The sequence below is a fragment of the Gallus gallus genome, chromosome 5 (assembly GCF_016699485.2).
Source record: "Gallus gallus isolate bGalGal1 chromosome 5, bGalGal1.mat.broiler.GRCg7b, whole genome shotgun sequence".
Classification (NCBI taxonomy): domain Eukaryota; kingdom Metazoa; phylum Chordata; class Aves; order Galliformes; family Phasianidae; genus Gallus; species Gallus gallus.
The window spans coordinates 36,551,403-36,563,600 of NC_052536.1; the positions used below are offsets into that span (position 1 = coordinate 36,551,403).

Below are 12,198 nucleotides of genomic sequence, written 5' to 3' on the forward strand. Positions count from 1 at the left end.
AAACAAAGTTCTATTGCAATTACTGTTGATCTTCGCTCATGATCAACACCACCAAAGTTTAAATGTAACTGAAAAGCAGTGTGAAGATCTGTGTTTGAAGAATGGTTATGACCACCTTGCTCCCCGTTGTCTCACTTGATGGTGGCAAATTATCAGCTGGGTTTCCTTCCCAATCATGTTCTAATCATAATTTCATACCTCAGAGATTAATAGCTTTCACTCTTTCTGTCTGAAAAATCTGTTCATGTGTTCAAGGCAAGTGTGAACGTCACGCAAGAGTTTCTCCTTCATCTCCTGTAGCTTTGAGACAAAGCTCTGTTTCTCAATCTGCAAAAGCATTTTTGCATGCAGCCTTACTGTTTGAGGTTCTGTTCACAATCAGAATGTTAGGATTCTGACTGAATCTCAGTTTGCAGAACTAGTCCTGAAAGTCTTGCGAGAAGATGAAAGCATCCAGTACCAGCCTCCCAGAAGAAACAGCAAAATACTTGTTAGTTCCTTGTATTAAATAGTCATCAGCCTACTTTCTATAATAGGGCTAGCCAGCAGCTGTGCATCTCGTTACATGTTCTCTTTATGTCATGTGTGTTGTCTTCTATGGTATCCAGACACTTCTCAGCAGTAGTCATGCATTTATCCATTTTGTTTGTTTTGGCAGGCAGTCTCATCTCTTTACTTCCAACATTTGTCATAACATTCTTCTATCTTTGTGTTTTTCTTAAAATTTTTCTGCTTAGGTTGTCTTATCCTCTATACGTGAGGGATACAAGGGGTTGGATGAGGGTGATGTTGGTAATTATACATGTCAAAGACAGCTGATTTTAGATTTAAGCATTCCTGCTTTTCAGTAATTTATCTGAATGCTGTTAGGTGGCTGTTAATTTAAAGCTGCATAATCAAGGTATAGAATGCCCTTTAGCATAAGTTTGGGTGCCTAGTGAAACACTTCAGTGAAAGTTAAAATATTTTCTGTTACGGAGGCAAAATTTTTAGATTCAGCCACTACTTAATATTTGAAATTCTTTTACACACAGCAAAATAATACAGACATTTCTCAGTGTGGTTGAAACTGTGCAATATGTACCTTAAAAATGTGTGGTTTTGTTTCAGTTTTGCAGAGCTTTTATTTACTTTCTTTAACACTTCTTTGTGGGGTATCTGTATTCCCATAGGAGGTCTATGAAGTATCAGTAAAATGTACCTTGTGCAAAGCTGATTAATTTCTTGATTTTTTTAAAAAAAATATTTTTTATTTCACTTTGCAGTGCAATTAAGCAAATTTGAAAAAGATGCCTAAAATGCAAGTCTTGTAAATTTGCTGTTAACTAGATATCACCGCTGGTGAGAAATAAACTGATTTCACACTTATCGTCCTTTCACAGGATAGTAAAGCACTAATGTTAGTATTGCTTTCAGACAATTGTGATCTTCAGCATTATGATTTCCTGAAACAACGTGTTGGTTGCTTGGAGAAAAGAGCAACTACTACTGACTCAGGTCATTTATTCAGATTATTGTCCCTGACATATCTGTAGAGTCCTGTGCTTTCACCTACCTGATTATCTGGCTTTTGCATCATCTCTAGTTTACAATATTTTTTTTTTATTATGTGGTTAAGAATAACACATTACACAACAGAAAAACTGAAGAATTGACACTTCAGCAACTGATGGCTTAATTAAGAGTACGGTATTTATCAGGACAAACATGATACAATCCCATGATAACTCTGTCTGAATATAGGGATTAAAAAAACTGTGGCTTCTATGCAGTGGTCTATGATACTGTTTTCTGAAATAAATGATGATATTTAAAAATGGACCAGAAGCATTCCTGTCCTTTTATGCTGTAAATGCCAACTTAAGGTTTAGACAATAGTCTTGTTTGCTTATGGATTTTAAGAACATCCATCGAAGATTATTTGAAAACCACCTCATTAGAATGACAGATTGTTTACCAGATCTTGTTTTCTTGTCAACTAATATTGGCTGAACGGGGTTACACTTTCTGAAAAGATGCCTTTGTTAGAAACTGAGTGCGTTGCATATATCTGAGAATCGGATTCATTCCTAATTTCTAGAATTTGGTGGAGGATCAGGCTAATCACTAGTTTCTAAAATTTGTTTTTATACACCTTCACTAGTTGACATGACTAAAAACTCAGGTATATCAGACAACACTACCTGCCTCTGCTGAACTGTAAATAGTTTTGACAACTGTTACTGTGGTTTATTAACTGGGGATGCAGGAAAGGTTTTAAAAAAAAAACCAATTATCTACTGAGGAGCCAGCAAGACATGGCTGCAAGATGATCTTGGGATCATTTGGTCAAATCAGCAAAGCAAAGGCTTTAGGTGTAGTAATGCCAGTTCTGACATAATCTTGTAGGTTGATTTAAGTTTCTTAAAGTTCCTATGCTAATTTCTTATCCCATGAAACAAGAAGAACCTATTTACTAACATCATAAAAGTGATGTAAAAACTGACCAACCAGTATTCTTCGGGCGTTATCAACAAACGCTTGTATAATTAAACAAGCAGAGCTATTGATAAAATTTGCATAATGTTGAGAAAGCTTACAGAATCAATGAAGAAAAAAAAGTAGACCAATGATACAGTGCTGTGGAATGGACATCGCACGGGCTAAGATGAGAACTGAGAATCAAAGTGTGCACATACTGCAATGCAGAAGAAAGGAAGGTGCATTCAAATGAGAAAGACTTCTTGAAGAGAGGTGACTTGTTTCCTCCTTCAACAACAAAAAAGAACAAGTAGAACAAAAAGTAAAATAGCTTGTAAGGAAAAGGTTCATATTATATCTTTCTGTATTTTGCCTTCCTTTTGTTGTTTCTTCCTCTTTAAAAGAATGTATATAGGACCTATGAATCTGTAGGAATATATTATTATTTTCTGACTCCATGTGATGAAGAGGTGGTTGTCCACTCTGGAATCTTTCCCTGTGTAAGTGAAGACAGAAAATCAACAGCATATTTGGTTATCTGCAGTTTCTGAGCATTGTGACTGCAGTGGCCTATTTTATAACATTGCAGCTCATCGTGCTAACAAATCACACAGCAGTTAGCACTGCCTTTCAAAATAGTCTGTGAACAAATATGTAGGAGTGCTGTGACTCGGACTACAGATGCTGAGACTGGGTAGTAAAAGAATATCAATGTAATATTTTAATATTCAGCTGCTCTGACTGGCTTCAGTGGGACCATTCCTTCAGTGTTACATAATACACAGCCAGGACAGAAATCATTTCAGGTAGACTATTTCAGTCCTAGTTCTCTTGTAAGTAGTATAATGATACGCAACATGCACTAAGGTCATGTATTCCAAGACCTCTTTTTTTGTGTGCAATTTTATTTTTTAAGTATTCCTCAAGATGATGAGGTTAGCTATACTGAATTATTTTCTGTTCAAAAGTTCTGAAACTACGTGCGGGAATTGCTGCCATGCATTGAAAGTAAAGCAGATCATATTTTTAAAATTATTGTACTTATCTATTCAGTGATTCAGAATTTAGCTAATGAAGATTTACTTTTTTGTGTGTGTATTTTTAATTTTTTTTGTTTGTTTTTAACTCATTGCTTTTAAATGAGTCTCTTCACAATCTTCATGATTTTTCCTGACATAATTTTTAATTAGTATTTTCCTTGTTTGGCAATATTGTTCATTTTCTTTGTTTCTGAACAAACTGAGCCGTGAATGATTTGAAGTTCATTGTATCATGCCTGTTACTTGCATTTCAAAAACTCTGCTGTGAGATATCATCTCAAGACAAAAGGGTGAGCAAGCATAACCTTGCATACTACCGATCAGCTTGCATGCTTAGTTCATACATTATTTATTAGAATTATAAACCTGAAATAATAATAAAAAAAAAAGATGTAATGTGCCCACTCTGTGTTAAAGAAGTCACATTTATTTATATATGACAGGTAATTAGGAAAAGCACTGCTAGACTGGTTGAAAGCATTTTTGCTTAACTTCAGACCCAGTACAGCTACATACAGGAGTAAATGTTTGACTCTGAGTTACTGGATTTAGTTCAGATTAGAAATGACTACGAAGAATGCATTAGATATGAGGTGCTGAATGGAAAATAAAAACGTAACAGAGAAATTAAAAATAAGAAATAAAGACTAAAATAAAAATTACTTAATATAAAGCAGGTGAAGGTGACACATTTATTCCAGCTTCATTTAGTGAAGTTTCTATTTTCTTTTACACAGTTCTCTTTCTTCCTCTGTGAGATTTGGGGGTTGTCTGCAGTGTTCTGAGTATTATGAGTAAGCTGTATGAGGACCTGTGTGAGAACCTGGAACTACAGCATTTAGTAAGTTTAAAATGCTTAGATTTAAGCAGTATTCGGCTCCACTGAATGTGGCTAATTAAACTGAGGAAAGAGGAAATATGTAATACCTCACTACCACGTACAAAATATCAGGTAAAAAGAAAACAGTTTAAAAGGTATATGTCACATATGTAGAAGTGCGCTGTGCATGAAAAACTGTAAATAAATACACGCACTTTAAAGTACTTCCATGACTTCATTTTCTGTGCCATAGCTTTGCTTTGGTTAGACTAATGACATGTTTAGTTGAAGGTATGTTCATAAATTCTGAGGACAGAGACCTAATCTGATGCTTAGGGCTTTACTGTTCTACTCAGTTAAGATTAAAGTAAAGCAAACTTGGTTTGGTTCTTCTGTAGGCTTTTCTATGTCTATCAGACCTGTGCAGATGCTTCAGATAACCTAAGGCTTCCCAATGAACCTAAGGCTTCCAACATGAAAAAAGTTCTTTTTAACAGCCTTGATGCAGGGTGATACAGCAAGCTATGAAGGTGACCAACTTGTATAGCTTCAAGAACCCTACTGTTGTAGGGTGAGCTGTCACTCACAACTGTATGTTAGTAGAACTGTGCTGGGTCAGTGGCACAGCCAGCACAGGGATCCTGCTTGAATGATCAGTGAATCACATACAGCTCAAGAACATCAGGTTTTTCTTTTTTTTTTTTTTTTTTCCCCATCACCTTTTATATAGCATCACTGATTAGAAAAGCCAGTGTGCACTGAGCTCTTGGAGAAATAGATCCAACTTGTCTTAGTCTTTGAAATGTCATCACTGAAAGAACACGTGTAAAAATGTAGAGAGGAGAACTAAGCTAGGGGTGAGTATAGCACTGCTGAATAATGACACGTTAGGATTGTTAAAACATACAGAGTGAAAACAGTTAATTATCAAAAATTTCTGATGTCTGTGCATTTTAATCCAGTTCCTTTAAGAGTTAAATGAAAATGAAAGCTTGCTTTGCTCCATTTTCAAGTGTTCAGAAGTAGAAATGGAGAGAAATGGTAGGAAGAAACCAAGTCGCGTGTACAGCATGTTATCTGCCGTAATGCTGCAGGTTCCAATTGGCTCATACTAACAGGGAAGATAAAAATGTTTCATTTGTATTTTAATACATTTCCTTTGGTGGCTTCTGATGGAGCAAAACACCATCGCAGTACTGAAAAAGGAAAAAAAAAAAAAAGTTGTTTATATTTAAGTGTTTATTTTACTAATAAAATACAGTATTTTTAATAATATTTTTAAAAGATGCATATGTTCCTAAGGCCTAAGCTCTACAAAAGCACTTTTCTTTCCTGTAATCTGAATAGTTCTAAGCTGCTGGGCATTGTATAAATAATCATTTAAACACATTTGTTGATATTTTGCCAGAACTTTGAAGAAATGTCTTTTCTTTTGAAGGTCTGAAAATCTTAATTCAACATTATAATTAAATGGAAAAATTCTTCTAGTGATTATTATGTAGAGACTGCTTTATTTCTTTATTTCTCTTAAAGTGATTATTTTAGAAGAAAAAGGATAAAAATGTGTTTGTATAAACATAAGTGCTTCCAAACATCTGCAGTTCAAAGTACATAATTCACAGTGACACCAAAGGTTGGCTTGTGTTTTGACTGGATGACTTTGGTATTATTTTTGTCTGCAAAGGAAAGAGTGGTGTAGCATCCAAGTGGTGCAAGATGTTTGCCTCTCGAGAAATTGTGATGAATTTGGGACAAGGGGCAGACTGTTTAAAAAAAAAAAAACATACTGAAGGGAGAAGGAAAGAGGGGCTGTCAAACTGAGAACACTTGCATTCCATTGGGCATCCTTGAGCTGGGAGCTACTCTAAAGTGTGGGTCATTATAAACAAAATAAGGAAAGGAGAACAGAATAATAAACTAAGAGTACAATCAGTTGAATCATTTTGTTCGCTTCATGCTGTTGTTTATTGTAATCATGTTTCCACAGCCAACAGCTTAAAAATAACAGGTGAAAATGTAGTCATGTTTCTTCATGTTTTTAATGTGTTTGATATATAGGTTAATTATTTGTTCTTCAGTTTTCACTGATGTGAATATGCATTACCTAATTTCAAAATATATCTGAAATGTATTCTTTCCAAAAGTGTTACGCTTTGTTATAGGATATTGGTATCCCACAAACACATTGTTTATTGGTAGTTGTGGATTTTCCATGAAGATACCATGTACTTCATTGGAAAATATTTTGTTTAGAATACATAAAAGGAAAAGTACATCTTTGGAAAAATGAATCTTGTAAAGTAGTTCATCTGTCACTTAAATTAACTTCTGCTTTACCATAATTTGGAGGACAGAAACCATTTTCCCATGTTATTTAGTAAGAATTAGTATGTTTTTCTATCTCACTACTTCACTAACTGAGATCCCAATTCAGGAAGGTCTTCATGCATAAATATCTGTGGAATGTAATAGAGTACTCATTGCTTGAAATGAAGGGTTCAGTATGCACTTAAGTATTATGCACCAGCTGACCTATTGTAGCTCACTGTACACTCCTTTGTTTTTTGTCTAATTTGAATTAAAATGTTACTTTAAATTCAGTGAGAGTGTGCAACTATTTATGGGAAGCTGTGGATATATACAAGATCTATAATTAAACTAAGAAACTATGTAAAACTGACTGGATTGGATCAGATTATACCAAGATCATCACATCTCACTACTATGACCCTAATCTCAGCCAACAGTCCAGACTTGAGGAATACAAGAGCAAGATAGGCATGTTACAGTACCATTTCATACCATTCCTTTTTTCAGCCATCTCATCATTAGAGTTGTGTGTCTTTATACCAGTGCTGATCCGTAAGTTTATTAGCATTCCAGCTTTTGACAAGGATGATAAATAAGAAAAAATATTTTCAGAAAAAAAATGATCTTTTGAATGTATTAATAGAATCAGACATCAAATGTAATTCAGAATTAGGAACGATCTCTGCAAAATTTGACTTCATCTTAGTTTGAGTGCACTTACTTCATTAGACCTTGACTCTCGAATCAGTGTTAACTAACACTGTATTAACTTTTTATTGCTAGTGTAAAAATGACATAATATATTGAATCTTTTTTTTCCTCTAGCACATTGTTGTAACTTCAGGAAGGGCTACTTTTAATTCCTTTTAACAAAAAAATTGTGGAAAACATTGTATGATATGTAGTAATATTAAAATCAAGTATAGATACAACAGTATTATATGACCAACAAGACTGCATTTGTTTTAAGTTGGTAGTACAGTTCTGTTATATTCAGCTTATACTGCACTTGACAAGCTTTCTATGGATTTCTTATCCAATGAGTGGTCACATCTGTGCAGAAACACAAAATGAATAACTCACCCAAGAATACTGTCTTGTTCACTGAAATGAACTCCAGGGTTGTAAATGTAGAAAAGCACTTAAGCCTGTTTCAGAGCACCTGAATGACTGGATTGTCCTGAGTAATTCACTGTTAGAAATGCTTTGCTTGAGGTCTGTAGGGGTAGGTGATGTTTTCATATAAACAAACTGGGCAGTGACCTATGGCTGTGGGACACGGGTATCTCTGCTGAATGTCATCACTTTTATCTACTCTATCTTTTTCCCTATAGCGTTATTTCTCTAATTGCTTGCAGAATTTTCTTTGCTGTTGTGTAATCTCTTCATTTTCTAGTATTAGAATACATCAATGAAGAATCCTCTTAAGTAATAACTAAAAATTACTCATCAATCTGTGTAGACTTGACGGGCCCTGTATCACCATGTTAACATGTTGTAGGTACAAGTTGAAGGAGAAAACACTGGTAAGCTGACAGCATGTTTAAAATGATTTGTTTATACAAGTGCTGAAGTTATGTTTGATATGTTAATGCTATCTCATTTTTTAGTAAAGGCCAAACAGCATTAAGAGGTTATCTGCATTGATTTTTCTGTCTTCCATCTTTATTCCTTTTGTATAACTGGAAATAGGACCATCTTTTAACAGCCTCTTCCTGAGTGAGCCTCCAGAACTTTATACTTGGCTGGTTCACTTCTTGAACTCTCCATCAGTGTTCCCCTATGAGGTGCTCATTTTTTGGAGTTCTTCTGCATTTTTCCCCTCATGGTGTTCTCAAGCCTTTTTCTACATCACCACTGAAAGAGGTCGGCACCTGCTGAGGGTTGAACTGGTGCTCACCTTGAACATGCTTGTTCTGCTGAGTCATGTTAGCAGATGTTTGTTAAAAAGAAGGCTTGTCTAGTGGGAGAACAGGTGTTCTTACTGTCTGTCCTTTCTTTCTTGTCTGAATATTTTCTTCTCCTTTTGATACATCAGCTGTTTGCTTTTCATTTTGTATTTAATTGCTCATGATATATCCTGTGTTGTGTACAAGAATATTTCTTTGGAAAGACTGGGTGCATTTAGAAGAGTGAAACTGATTTGTAATGTGAAAATATAGCTGAAGAGAAGATTGAGTACCTCTTGTTGGGAATAGATGATATTCTAGTGAAATCTATATGTATGGGTATTGAGGATTGCTCAAGGAACATTCGAAGTAGGCTAAAAGAGATTCCATGTCTGGCATGTATGTTACTGCTTGAATGAGGCTAGCTGAGGTGGGAAACTTGTAGAGGAAAAGTGTATTTTCAGAGAGGGGAACAAACAGTAGGATTTGAAAGAAGAGGAGATGATTTTTTTTTTCCTTTCTTTTTGTTTTTCCTCCATCAGCATTGCCTCTGAATAAACACAGTGGTCTGTGTGATGAAGCTGATCCTTGGTGAATTGTGTGAAGCCTTATAAAATGACGTGCTACCATTTCCAAGGCTTTAAAATCCTTTTCTTGGCAAAGTCTTTAGTGCTCTGATCAAGGCACATTCTCTTTGACATCTGTCTACATTGCTTTCATATTCTTTGAAGTATCCACAGTGTCTAAGATAAAAAAGAGGTTTTCTCTGTTATGGTCCTGTCTTTGAAAGTGTACAATTATACTTCAGAATGTTAGGCAACCTGTGCTGCACAAAATATTTTATCTCTGTCTTTAAGAGGATTCAAATTTGTAATAATTAAAAGAAAACACTTGCTTTAGGTTTCAGCTTTCTCAAAAGGATACAGCTGACATTTCCTTTTTGCCAGTACTGAACCAGACGATGTCTTCTCTTCGCTGTGCTCCAAAAAGTATTTTTATATATGTTTTTAGAAGGAAATCCAGTTTCTTACTTGCAGCTGTTGACATTTTAGAGCCCTGGATTGAACCAATAAAAACACATGTTCTTTTAAAGAACACCTATTTTTACTGGACCTTGCTAATGACCAATGACACAGAATTCAAAAAATGTTGGCTGAAATGAAGAGAAAGGCTGTATTGTTTTAAATTATATTTTTAAAACTTTATAGCAAAACTACACAGAAATTTTATATGCTCTTGTTTTTGTGAAAGATTACTTGTTTTTAGAATACAGTTTTTAATGGTTGAAAAATAGTTCAAGTGTAAATGTGTTGCAGATTATAAAATGTTAGTTAGGCATACAAAATATTGCCATTTAAGATCATTATAATATTTTCCCTTGCAGAGCATTTAGATCTTACTTCTTAGACATTTCCTGGGCAGCTAAGAATACATTTGGATTCATAATTCATTTGAAACATCTTCTGTAAATACATTGTTTCGAACATATTAAGACCGTTATGTGCAAAGGTCAAATTAGATCATCACTTCTTTCAGTGTATTCTCAAAATGGATTCAAGCTATATACAGATTTAATATGCCCTTTTTTTTTTTTTAATATTAACATTCTTACTGAAAATAAAGGTGAATGATGATACGCCACCAAGGCTGATGTTCTAAGGCTAATGATGTTCTAAGGCTGAGTTGATAGAGATGTACAGGTGTTTTACATTACTTGTGTTGCATCTTTATCCTGTGTGTGGATCTGCCATGAGCACAAGGATCTCCATTTGTTTCAGTGCTTTGACTTCATAAGGAGGAGAGGAGAACAGAGAGCAGGATAAGATGGCACCCATGTAGTTGTGCAATCAGCTCTGTACATCAAGATCTTTTTCTGTTTTCTCCTGCAGCTACACTGTTGCTCGTAGCATATTTACACTTTTTTTCTTTTTTTTCTTTTTTTTAGTCAAGCGAATAGAATGAATAAAAATTGTTGTTTTAAGGGTAGGTTGAGATTTTTGCCTTCTAAATATTTCCTGTAAGAAACCTGTGCTGTTCCTGATTAAAACTGGGAATTGCAGAGCAGTGTTTTAAAGAGTGTCTGCAAAACAGAAAAGCAAGATGCCTACTGATATTACATGGCAACAGAGGTGCTGTGAATAATGCCTGAAGTAGTAGTAGTTTTTTTAGGTAATGCTTAGATTCTGTATGCTGCAGAAAACAAACAAACAAAAAATCCAGAGAAAAAACAGCATACTGTGGGTTTACTTTTTAGTAGTTCTCCAAGCTCCTGTTTCTCAGATGCTTAGGCACGTCATTTTTATTCCTCACATAGAAGAAGAATTGCATGTGTGATTTATGACTTTATGTGAGATAGACATTAAATGTCTTAAGTTTAGAAAAAAAATTTGCAGTCAAAATTATTTTAGCATTTCGTTCTGCATTTTCCTGTATTGTGAGAAAGTGGGTTTTTTTTCCCTCATTTTATTGATATAAAATTGAAACTGTGCTTTAAGAAACCCTATGACTTTCACTGTCAGTATGCACTACTCCAGGGAGACATGTTAATACCACAACTGATATAAAATCAGATATTTTAGTATCACTGTTGGACACCTACAGTTATTTAAAATGTACTTACATATAGGATCAGATAATTTTGTTTTATGTACTAAGTTGGATATCTTGACTTGTAGTACATTATTCAGGAGAGAACATTACGTATTTTGTGTTTGAGAAGTACATATGTTGATGTGTTTGAGACAGAAATTTTAAATAAAAGTCCTTTGGAACCCTATTTTACTTAGGCTTCAGTTGTAGTTTATACATATAGTTCACTTATACTACAGCTCTCTATTGCACACTTTTTGTCTGCTTAGAGTTGATACGAGCCATGCTTCATTGTCTCCAATAAGAACTGCGTTGGAATAAGTTGTATGCATTTGATAGGAAGCTGTGTTCTGTGCCTTCCAAAGCCAGCATGGTAGCGAAAGAGACTGAAATATTCAAGCCTTTTATTTGAGACAACAGTGCTTATGTGGGCATTAAATCACAATTCTCATTTCTTTCTTACTAGTGTTTTCAGAAGGTGTTTATTAAAATATTCTTTCTCAGTGAATTGTCTAATGTCCCAACAGGATCTACCAGCTTAGTTTTTTTAGTGATGATATCCGAACTACTTCCTTGTAATATGCTCTTCAAAAATGTTCTTGTTGATGTTGTAATTTTGCCTAGATCTGTCCAACAATTGTTCCCCTATGTCTTCCTGGTCCTTGATCTGTTTTTTTTTCTTTGTTTTTTCTTTTAAGGTTTTTTTTTCATAAAACAGTGCATTGTCTGTTGGCAACTAATTGCTCTTTTTAACCAAAGTTAAAAAGAGGCAAGGCTTCTTATGGTTACTGTAAAACAAAACAAAACACAAAAAAAAACAGTAAAATATAATTCAGTTCATTTCACAATTTGCAGATCTTTTATCTTTAGAATAGGTTGTTCAGGTTACAGCAGTAAGTATATGAATGTATGCACACAATAGCAAATGTGAAATTTTTCATTCTTTGTCATTAAATTAATATTTAAACATAATCATCTTAAAACTTGTTTTCTTTCAAGCTGTGGTATGTGCTTCGGAATTAGCGTAATCTCAGCATAAAAGAAAAAAACAACAAAAAAACCAATAAAAACTACATGTATATTTTTTTAA

The 12,198-nt window shown here is 34.4% G+C and overlaps 1 protein-coding gene across 16 annotated transcripts in view; it reads left to right on the forward strand.

Annotated features, from left to right (window-relative positions):
• Window positions 1–12,198, forward strand: part of MIPOL1 (mirror-image polydactyly 1) — a 182,372-nt gene that overhangs the window by 75,365 nt on the left and 94,809 nt on the right. The gene's annotated exons all lie outside the window — the stretch shown is intronic.